Source organism: Salmo salar, unplaced genomic scaffold (assembly GCF_905237065.1).
Source record: "Salmo salar unplaced genomic scaffold, Ssal_v3.1, whole genome shotgun sequence".
NCBI classification, from domain to species: Eukaryota; Metazoa; Chordata; class Actinopteri; order Salmoniformes; family Salmonidae; genus Salmo; species Salmo salar.
Window position 1 is genome coordinate 57112 of NW_025549687.1, and position 10342 is coordinate 67453.

Here is a 10342-nt window from a genome sequence, read left to right on the forward strand (position 1 = left end):
AGCTCCACGCATCAGGTCTTCAGTGCGCAGTCCCCGTCCCGAGCGTCCGGCGACAGTGCCCCGTCCCGAGCGTCCGGCGACAGTGCCTCGTCCCGAGCGTCCGGCGACAGTGCCTCGTCCCGAGCGTCCGGCGACAGTGCCTCGTCCCGAGCGTCCGGCGACAGTGCCTCGTCCCGAGCGTCCGGCGACAGTGCCTCGTCCCGAGCGTCCGGCGACAGTGCCTCGTCCCGAGCGTCCGGCGACAGTGCCTCGTCCCGAGACGGCCCCCAGTCCGGAGCCGAGAGAGACGGCCCCCAGTCCGGAATCGGCGCAGCGAGAGTCGCCCTACAGTTCGGAATCGGCGCAGCCAGAGTCGACCTTCAGCCCGAGGTCTCCAGTGATGCGCATCAGCCTGAGGTCTTCAGCGACGCGCCATAGCCCAGAGACTTCGGAAGGGGTAAAGTTTAATGAGTATTTAGCGGGGGTGGACAGGGTAGGTTGGGGAGTAAGGCCGGAGCCTGATCCACCTCCATAGTAGGTGGGTTGGGGATGGGGGGGGGTGTAGCACAAGAACCGTTGGTGACGGTGGCCACCCTCCCTTCCCTCCCTTTAGTTGGGGATTATTTTTTGTTTGTGTTTAGAGTTATTGGATTAATTTTTGTATTTGTTAAAAAAAATATATATATTTTTTTTTTAGGTGCATCCGGGGTCTGCACCTTTGGGGGGGGTACTGTCACGTCCTGACCAGTATAGGGGTAATTTGTTATTTTAGTTTGGTCAGGACGTGGCAGGGGGTGTTTTTATGTGGTTTGGGTTTGTTGGGCTATGGTATTATGTAAGAGGGGTGTTTGTTTAGAGTGTTCCGGGGTTTTTGGTCTATGTTCTAGGTTAGTGTTCTATGTTCAGTCTAGTTTTCTACTTCTATGTTTAGGGTTTGTTGATTGACCTTCAGTTGGAGGCAGCTGTTCCTCATTGCCTCTGATTGAAGGTCCTATGTATAGGGGTGTTTGTGCTATGGGGGTTTGTGGGTAGTTGTCTCCTGTTTTGTGTCTGTGCACCTGACAGGACTGTTTAGTGTCGGTCGTTGTTTTGTATACATAATTTGTTTTCCTTCTTTTGTTTTAATCTCTATGGGCTAGGTGGTTTGGTTTGGTCCAAAATAATCCATCGTTATATCCGAATAGCGGCGTTTTGTTCGTGCGTTCCAGACACTATCCGAAATAGTAAAGAAGTGTCGCGCGCATGGCGCAATTCGTGACAATAAAATTCTAAATATTCCATTACCGTACTTCGAAGCATGTCAACCGCTGTTTAAAATCAATTTTTACGACATTTTTCTCGTAGAAAAGCGATAATATTCCGACAGGGAATCTCCTTTTCGGCAAACAGAGGAAAAAATCCCAAAGGCGGGGGCGGTCGGGGTCACGCGCATAAGCCCAGTGTCCCTTGATCGGCCACTTGAGAAAGGCGATAATGTGTTTCAGCCTGGGGCTGGAATGACGACATTCTGTTTTTTCCCGGGCTCTGAGCGCCTATGGACGACGTGGGAAGTGTCACGTTAGAGCAGAGATCCTTAGTAAATGATAGAGATGGAAAAGAAGTTCAAGAAATGGTCAGACAGGCCATTTCCTGTAAAGGAATCTCTCAGGTTTTGACCTGCCATTTGAGTTCTGTTATACTCACAGACACCATTCAAACAGTTTTAGAAAATTTAGGGTGTTTTCTATCCATATGTAATAAGTATATGCATATTCTAGTTACTGGGTAGGAGTGGTAACCAGATTAAATCGGGTATGTTTTTTATCCAGCCGTGTCAATACTGCCCCCTAGCCCTAACAGGTTTTAAGCTTGTTGTAATTGAAGAACAAATAAAGAGCTGAATAAAGAGAACATGGGTTGTAGGATGTTCTTAGGGCAGGAGACATTAAAGGGGCAATGTACAATTGTGTAACGGGTATTGTAAGGATTAGACCAAGGTGCAGCGGGAACGTGTATACTCATCTTCTTTATTAAGAACAAATTCAAATTTTCAATGACGGCCTAGGAGCAGTGGATTAACTGCCATGTTCAGGGGCAGAACGACAGATTTCTACCTTGTCAGCTCGGGGATTCAATCTTGCAACCTTTCGGTTACTAGTCCAACACGCTAACCACTAGGCTACCTGCCGCCCCTATGCTTGGTCTAGTACATTATCACAGCATATTGGCTATGCTTGGCCTAGTACATTATCACAGCATATTGGCTATGCTTGGCCTAATACATTATCACAGCATATTGGCTATGCTTGGCCTAGTACATTATCACAGCATATTGGCTATGCTTGGCCTAAGCAATATTGTTTTTCTCAGACCATATTATATTTCAAAACTCAAGCGTTGATAAAACAGATCAGTTGTTGTATGACTTGTGAGGCACAGCTGAGCCAACATTTAAATAATGACATGTTTTATTTTACTGTACTGATAGTACCTGCATCTGATGGTCAGTCTCAGCGGATGGAGGGAGAGAGCAGCATGCAGCCTTTTACGGTCCCAGCTCTCTGCTTCCTTTCCTCGGTGAGACTGACCAGAGAGAGGGAACACCGCCTTCCACCTGATGGCAAAACTCGAGTCACACCACATTTCTGCCTCAATGCACAAATTCATGTTGTTTAATGACTAGAGAAAGTTAAACATTCTTTCGATATTAAAAAGTAGACACGATGAGCTGCTAATAACAACGCAATCCAATCAATACACGTGGCTACTCATTCTGCTGCAGTGCCGATTGTAGCCAGTAGAAGTCATGAAGAAGCGTGTATTGTCTTGTAAAAGTGTTGAATAAAAACAGTGTTGACAGTTCTGTGAAGAAGAAGAAACAGCAGCTCTTTGCCATATTCTTGGACAGTCTCTCTCTCTGGTCATGGTTTTAAAAGTTATGAAATCTCATGGCTAATACTAAACCTTGCTTTGGGGTCTTGGAAGCTGTAGGCGCGGTGACTTGAGCTATTCAATTGGCCAGCACAGTAGGCTCACTTGATATAGTTCTCCTGGTCCGCTGGGGAGGCGGAGTTTGTACCTTCACACAAATGAAATGGTTCGAAATGGGAACACTTTTTCCTACCTAGCGCGCAGGGCCTCGGAATCAACTGCACCTACCTCCAACAAGGCTTCATAATCAAGTGCACCTACCTCCAACAGGGCTTCTGAATCGAGTGTTGAACTAACTGAACTAATAAATAGGACAGCAAGGCTTTATCTTTGGCTTTTCTACAGAAATGTTTGGTGATCGATTAGGAATGCGTTGAAGACAGACCAGTCAATCACAATGAATCAATCACATTTTTTCAATCAAATTTACATCAGCCAATGTCACAAAGTGATATACAGAAATCCAGCCTAAAACCCCAAACAGCAAGTAATGCAGATGTAGACGCATGTTGGCTAGGACAAACTCTGTAGAAAGGCAGGAATCTAGGAAGAACCCTAGAGAGGAACCAAGCTCTGAGGGGTGGCCAGTCCTCTTCTGGCTGTGCTGGGTGGAGATTATAACAGTGCATGGCCAAGATGTTGAAACGTTCATAGATGACCAGCAGGGTCAAATAATAATAATCACAGTGGTTGTCGAGGGTGCAACAGGTCAGCACCTCAGAAGTAAATGTCAGTTGGCTTTTCATAGCCGATCATTCAGAGTATCTCTACTGCTCCTGCTGTCTCTAGAGAGTTGACAACAGCAGGTCTGGGACAGGTAGCACGTCCGGTGAACAGGTCAGGGTTCCATAGCCGCAGGCAGAACAGTTGAAACTGGAGCAGCAGCACGGCCAGGTGGACTGGGAACAACAAGGAGTCATCAGGTCAGGTAGTCCTGAGGCATGGTCCCAGGGCTCAGCTCCTCCGGGAGGGGAGGGAGAGGGAAAGAGAGAGAATTAGAGAGAGCATACTTAAATTCACGCAAGATACCGGATAAGACAGGAGAAATACTCCAGATATAACAGACTGACACTAGCCCCCCGACACGAAAACTATTGCAGCTGCTGCCCCTTCCGACGATACCCCCATACAGGGCCAACCAGGCTACAGGATATAACCCCTCCCACTTTGCCAAAGAACAACCCCCACACCACTAAAGGGATATCTTCAATTTTACTACCCTGAGTCAAGGCTGAGAATAGCCCACGAAGATCTCCCGCAAGGACAGGAAGATCATGTCAGTGACTCAACCCACACAAGTGACGCACCCCTCCTAGGGACGGCATGGAAGAGCACCAGTAAGCCAGTGACTCAGCCCCCGTAATAGGGTTAAAGGCAGAGAATCCCCCTGGGGAGAGGGAAACCAGCTAGGCAGAGACAGCAAGGGTGGTTCCTTGCTCCAGTGCCATCTTGTGACCGTAGAGTATGTGTAGGTATGTACGGCAGGACCAAATCAGAGTGATAAGTAGGAGAAAGCTCATGTAATGCTTTGTAGGTTAACAGTAAAACCTTGAAATCATCCCTAGCCTTAATAACAGGAAGCCAGCGTAGAGAGCTAGTACTGGAGTAATGTGATCACATTTTATTAGTTTATTTAGTGCTTCATCCGGGTAGCCGGAGAGTAGAGCATTGCAGTAATCTAATCTAGAAGTGACAAAAGCATAGATTAATTTTTCTGCATCATTTTTGGACAGAAAGTTTCAGATTTTTGCAATGTTACAAAGATGGAAAAAAGCTGTCCTTGAAACATTCTTGATATGTTCGTCAAAAGAGAGATCAGGGTCTAGAGTAACGCCGAGGTCCTTCACAGTTTTATTTGAGACGACTGTACAACCATCAAGATTAATTGTCAGATCCAACAGAATATCTCTTTGTTTCTTGGGACCTAGAACTAGCATCTCTGTTTTGTCCAAGTTTAAAAGTAAAACATTTGCAGCCAATACTTCCTTATGTCTGAAACACAGGCTTCCAGGGAGGGCAATTTTGGGGCTTCATCACGTTTCATCAAAGTGTACAGCTGTGTACCGTCCGCAAAACAGTGAAAGTTAACATTATGTTTCCTGATGACATCACCAAGAGGTAAAATATATAGTGAAAACAATAGTGGTCCTAAATGGAACCTTGAGGAACACCGAAACGTACAATTGATTTGTCAGAGGACAAACCATCCACAGAGACAAACTGATATCTTTCCAACAAATAAGATCTAAACCAGGCCAGAACTTCTCCGTGTAGACCAATTTGGGTTTCCAATCTCTCCAAAAGTGTGTGGTGATCGATGGTGTCAAAAGCAGCACTAAGATCTAGGAGCATGATGCAGAGCCTTGGTCTGACGCCATTAAAGGGTCGTTTACCACCTTCACGAGTGCAGTCTCAGTGCTATGATGGGGTCTAAAACCAGACTGAAGCATTTCGTATACATTGTTTGTCTTAAGGAAGGAAGTGAATTGCTGCGCAACAGCTTTTTCAAAACAATTTGAGAGGAATGGGAGATTCGACATAGGCCGATAGTTTTTTATATTTTCAGGTTCCTTTTTTGGCTTTTTCAAGAGGCTTTATTACTGCCACTTTTAGTGAGTTTGGTTCACATCCGGTGGATTGAGTTGTTTGATAACCACTGGCCGACACTTTCTCAATCTGAACTCCTAATGCTAGTGGGGGCGGCTGTGGCTTCATGACAATGATTGCAAGAGCAGCTGGTCATTGATTTGATGGCTCCAACTCAGTTTCACCGCCAAAACATCCTTTATGTGGGTGTCTGCTATTGCTGGTAAAGGCTGGATCTGATTGAATCTCAACAAGATCTCACAGTCTCACATCAGAATTAGATGTTCATCCTATGTTTCTCAATCCTCAAATTTCAAAGTTGTTCCAAACATCACATTTTGAAGTGTTTATGGTTTAGTTCAGGCATTAACTCTGAATTGTTAAGGTTAGGGTTTAGTTTAGGTATTAACTATGAATTGTTAAGGTTAGGGTTAAGTTTAGGCATTAACTTTAAAATCTTAAGGTTAAGCTTGAACTCCGAATGGTTAAGGTAAGGGTTACGGTGTGGGATATGCTTAAAACAAAAATCTCATAAACAACTTTCTATCGCTGGATTCGAACATGGCACCAGAGGCAGATGTTGTGCTCATCCACCATCCCTGTCCACAACACTCTGGCAAAACCTAAACCTACTTGAAGGTAACGGCGCTCACTGTTGCCCCTAGAGGCCAGTTTCCACGTCATCTCCCGACATCTTCAGAAATGGATGGATGTCGAATACTGACTTGTATCACGGGTGACCTGGCTGTGAATATGGGCCTATATAGATAGGGCCCTTCTCCCACTCCTCCCTCCACTATCTCCAAATATCTCTCCTCTGGGAAATGAGGTTTTGTGAGCTTGTGCTGGAAATGAACAATGGACCAATACCAACCAAATGTTGTCACGTCCTGACCAGTAAGGGGTCATTTTGTTATTGTAGTATGGTCAGGACATGGCAGGGGTGTGTTTGATTTATGTGTCTTGGGTTTTTGTTGAATGTTCTATGTTAGTATATTTCTATGTTCTTTCTAGGTCTTCTATTTCTATGTTTAGTTTATTGGGTTGACCTTCAATTGGAGGCAGCTGTTCCTCGTTGCCTCTAATTGAAGGTCCTATTTAGTAGGGGTGTTTTTTTCCATGGGTTTTGTGGGTAGTTGTTCCATATATAGTCAGAGTACCTTACAGGACTGTTTTTTTGTTGTTGTTTTTGTATAAGTGTTTTGTTTTGGTTTCCTTCTAATAAAAGAAGATGAGTATTCATATACCCGCTGCGTTTTGGTCCACTTTTTACTACGCACCTGACAAATATAGCATGGTGCATAGGATAATTACCTCAAGTAAATGCGCCAGAAAGAAATATGTGTTTAGAAAGAAAGAAAGTGATTTATTCGTAGTGGAACTGTATGAACAGCAGAATCATGTTAGAGGGAATTATATTTGGAGTAAAAGTAGAATAACTAACTCCCTTTAAAACGGTTTCTAAAGTGCAAAGTGAACGTTTCAAGTTCAATAATACAACCATGGTCATTTTAATAGAAAATATAATTCAGATCTTGCGTACTGAGTTTTGGTGATGAATAACCTAGAATAAATCTCGCATTCCTTTACAGCTTTGAATGACGCTACTGCGTATGCCGACATTCTGTATGTCAGTGATTGGCATGAAGCGGTTGAGGAAAAGGAAATCAGTGTAATATACTGCAGCAGAACAGAGTTTAATCGTTTATTTTCCGCCTCGGGTTTCCCCAGGAGAAAGTGGCCTACAACTGTTACTATATAAACAGTGACAGAGGAAGAGCGACCATGGCACATTGAGGACATAGACTCCTGCAGCCACCTGACTTTTCGTTTAAAAAGACAGTTGGAGGATGACACGGGTCAGTCTGCAGAATTAAAGCATTATGCTATTTTCAAATATATAATTTAATTATTATTTTAAATTATATTAAATTACATTGCATATGAATGGAATATGTTTAGGCCAGGTTATTATAGGCTAATGGTTTCGATGTGCGTGTCAAACGATCAATTCGTTGTTTTGTTTTGTTTATTTGATCATCTGAGTTTTAAACTTCTGCTATGCACATTATTATTATTATTTACGATCTACTTTATTATTTTATATTGTTATCGCATGAAAAACGTTTGTTTTCTTCGCCGTTTTCCAGATGTTAGTTCTTTGCATCTGCGGTTGCCTGAGTTTTGCATGGCCGTCGTCAGCAAAGAGATGTTTCAATCAGAGGCAGGTGGATCGGCGGGCTGCAAGGTTCATAATGAGCATCCACTGCTTTAGGACGGCTGTGTCTGACAGCATCCACGTGCAACGGCACTGGGACAGACAGAGCTTCCCCTGCTTCAAACTCCACACCGCGTCTCTGTCATCCGTGCAATACAACAACCGCTCTCTCTCCCCCTGGCGGGACAGGTAAGGTTCCGCCCTTCAGCGTCTGTAAAAATAGCACAATATGTAATAGCGTAATTCCAACAGCCTGGGCCTGCCACTTTGTTTGGTAACCTGAAGGATGGGACTAGGGAAATAGAACTCTCAAATTAATAGTCAGCTATGGATGGCAGGACTGACGGCCCATTACTGACGGCACATGATGTTAGAAACATTTTTAAGACAAACACAAAGAATGGAGTAAGCCTAGGAAAAGGTCAAATAGTTACTAATCATTTAATTATGGTATTAATGGCATGTATTTTCATTTTGTTGATGCCATTCATCAAATTCAATGCATATATCTAATCAGTGGACATTTCCGATAATATCAGGCTATACTGTGACATCACGTTAGGCTTGATATCATTTCACTATATTGCTCTCTTACAGAATCGATGAGAGAGAGGACAGGATTCCCTCTAAAATCATGGTGGCTGAGTGTCTGTATGAGGGCTGCATCATCAACAAGCACGAGGACATGGAATATAACTCTGTCCCCGTGTTGGCCACTTTCACCGTGCTCCAGAAGACTGTTATGCCCTGGCAACCCTCAACACTACCTGGTGACAGTAGACTCTGTTACCATCCCTGTGGCATGCACATGTGTTGTACCCAGATAGATTATTTCATCTCTTGGATTAGGTTAGTGTTACACACATGTCCAAAATGGAACCCTATTCCCTATGTAGTGCACTATGATACGCACGTGTCCAAAAAGGCACCCTATTCCCTATGTAGTGCACTATGATCCAGGTGTCCAAAATGGCACCCTATTCCCTATGTAGTGCACTATGATCTATGTGTCCAAAATGGCGCCCTATTCCCTATGTAGTGCACTACGTTTGACCAGAGCCCTATGTGCCTTGGTATCGCTGCACTAGTTTTGGGTCTTTTGTTTTTTTACATGTTAAGACAGTCAGCCTTTAACAAAGAGTCCAAACTGTGCTTCTACACAGAGACACAACCTTGGATTAGATTAATTCTTATAGAGATGATATAGAATAAATAGCCATTTAGTAGTGAGATTTCTCACAAAAAGAAGTTGTGTTTGTTTTAAAACTCACCTTAGGCCTTCCTGTTATTAAGATAAGAACTCTGGGTCTATGGCATTCTCTAAGACATCTGAAAATGGATGTCAACATGGAGCCACGTCGGTCATATTTTCTTCTTGACTTGACTTGAATATGAATGTGAATTGGACAGATCATTCAAGCACTTGGAGTTGCCATATTTACTTGTTTGGTTTGATTATGGCTGTAAAATGTCTTATGCCGGGGGTTTTCTGGAACCTGGACTTTGGTAAATTGATAAGGTAGAAATCTTAGTCTCTGTAAATTGTAAATTGATAAGGTAGAAATCATACCTGCTGTATGACTACATTGGGTATAACTGGTGGGGTATCCCACTGGTGTGTATAAATACGTTCTCTTTGTGTATTAGTCAATTAGCTATTTATCAATGGTCTTGGGGACTTAGGGATTCAACTCCTCGGTTATGCTGTTGTGTCCACTAGGTATCTCAGTAAGACTATAACTTGGCATGATGTTCGCTTTCACTGGTTGATATAATCTACTTCTGTGAACTTCAGTGGTTCAATCTGCAGTCCTCTCCCAGTGTTGTCCATCTTATCAAATCCTATCAAAGTAAACAGTATACTGTGAGCCCTCAAACAATTCTGCTAACCATTGTTTGTACTCATGTTTATATATACAAATAATAATTATATATACATCTTTTATACAACGGGTGGGTCTAATCCTGAATGCTGATTGGTTAAAACCACATTCCAGCCGGTGTCTATTCCACAAGTTACCACCGGCTAAATCTATGACGTTAAAATGCCTATTTACTCTGTTCCATCTGACTCTGCAATCCAATGTCTCGTCAGCCCAGCCAGGCAATGTATAAACTTGATCATCACTATAAAAAAACATCTAGACATTATCTCACGTCTTTTAGACTAACATTTAGTTAACAGCGGAGATTTGTATAAACCTTGCTGTCTGTCTCTCTGACATTTGCAACATTGCTTCAATATTCAAATTCTCTCCAGCTGTCCCATAGTAATGAACAGTCGGGACGAGACAGACAGGCAGGCAGCGTTTCTCAGCCAGTCTAAATCATGAATCAGCTGGCATCATTTTTATGGATATAAGAAATGTCAATTGAAAAAAAGTCAAACGAAACAAAGTGCAGCTAGTTTCCAGTATTTCCAGCTTCAGTTTGAATTGATTGTGTTGTTGGCTAGCTCCTCTGAACAACAGTGTCCTGACGAGTGAGCACATTTTCTATGTGAGGCGAAATTGCGCTAATTAGCTCATTGTTATGGATGTATCAAAATAAATGTCACTAGAAAACAGCTTAAACATATGCAAATGCAGCTACTGTTATTCTGGCTGCACTGTTTGACGTGACTGTAAGTTAGCCGTAGTTGGCTAGCTA